We start from the raw sequence: 1,630 nt of genomic DNA on the forward strand, positions 1-1,630 counted from the left end.
ACGTAAGCGTGGCCCATGGACATTCCGGCCACACTGCTGTCTGAAGACCCAGAAATGCACTGGACATCAACCCCTCTCTGCGGAATTTCCCAGTCTGGCTGGATTAAGAGGTGGCAACAGTGATCACCGTAACAAGAAGACAGTAAGACCCTCAGGCAGGTTTAAGCCCCAGTCCAGGCTCCCGCCTGACCTGGAAGCACGTGGCTGTAGCCGGAGGTGAGCTCCTACAGACAGGGCCTGGGCCAGTGCTCCTACCCCTCCCAGGGGTGGCCCGAACCAGGCAGGCATGTGGTGTGGCGGGGGGAGGTGTCCAGGTGGCTGTGCCTGGCGAAGACAAGAGGGAGTAGGCCTGCGTGTGTGTGTGCGTGCTGTAGGGGGGAGGGGGGGTCTGTGAGTCCCCAGCATGATGAAGCAGCAGGTGCGTGGGGAGGGCAGGACGTCTGTACGCTTGGGTTGGGTCCCCACAGCCTCCCTCCATACAATGACTCAGTGTCTCTGGGTGAAGGGAGCAGCCTTCTCTGGGCGGCAGGGCAGGAGACCCCAGCCCCCTTCTGGGGCTGCTGGGTCAATTGCTCAGGGAGGCAGGGGAGGGATGGAGCTCCCCCCTCCCTTCCCCGGCCACAGGGCTGATGTGCCTGCAGGCAGGGGTTGGGAGGTGTGGGCTACCCGGGGGGGGGGGGGNGCTGCTCCCTGCAGGGAGGTCCCGGCACTCAGTGCCACTCGGTGGTCATCTCAGGGGGGCACCACCAAGAAGGCTGACTTACTTGCTTTCCTCCCATTTCTGCCAGTTAGGCATCTGGGTTCATGGCCTCATGGCCTGCTGGTCTTTGAGGCCTTTGCCCACATGGCAGTAGGGAGAGCAGGAGGCCAGGGGAAGGGTGCAGCAGTTGGGGAAGAAAGAAAGGGAGAAGCACTCCAGACACCAGCGCCCTCAGCTTCTTACCTCCCTTGCCACAGACCACTGCCCTCATCCCCACTCCCCTCCGCAGCTAAGGGCGCTGCCCGCCCACTCGCTGCATCATCGTGCACGGTGCCCCAACAGCCTCGACAGCCTCACCTCACCGGGAGCTCTCCCGTCAAGCTCTCTGGCCTGCACCCTCTCCTCATCCCCCAGGCTACCGGACCTGTCGTTGGCCCCAGCAGGGTACCTGCCACCGCCCAGCGACCCAATCCAGTGGAGATGTCCTGCCTCGGTCACATTTGTTTCTCCAGGACCCACGCGGAGGGACCAAAAATAATCTCCAATAACTAAGTCCTCGGATGCCTCTCTACAGGGCTGAGAAAGGGTGGGGTCTAGTCTCCCACCTAGTTTCCAGCGCACAGCCCCCCATCCGCCCTCACAAAAATCTCAGGTGTGAGCTGGAGCCGCGGGAGAGGCGACTGAAGTGGACATAGGGGGCGAGGGGCTGGTAAAAGGGTGCAGGCGACAAGGGGGGCCGGCGCGCAGAGGGGAAGGAGGCGCTGCGGGAACGACCACGCGAGGCGCACTGCCAGGGTGCAGGGAGGCAGGGCGGGAGCGAGGGAAGCGGAGAGGGGAGGGATGCCGATTTCGGCTGGGGGCGGGGAAGCCCCTGATAGGCGCGCGGAAGGCCTGATGTCACGTCCGGCGGGGGAAGCCCTGCCTCAGCAC

The sequence above is a fragment of the Ailuropoda melanoleuca genome, chromosome 2, assembly GCF_002007445.2.
Source record: "Ailuropoda melanoleuca isolate Jingjing chromosome 2, ASM200744v2, whole genome shotgun sequence".
NCBI lineage: Eukaryota > Metazoa > Chordata > Mammalia > Carnivora > Ursidae > Ailuropoda > Ailuropoda melanoleuca.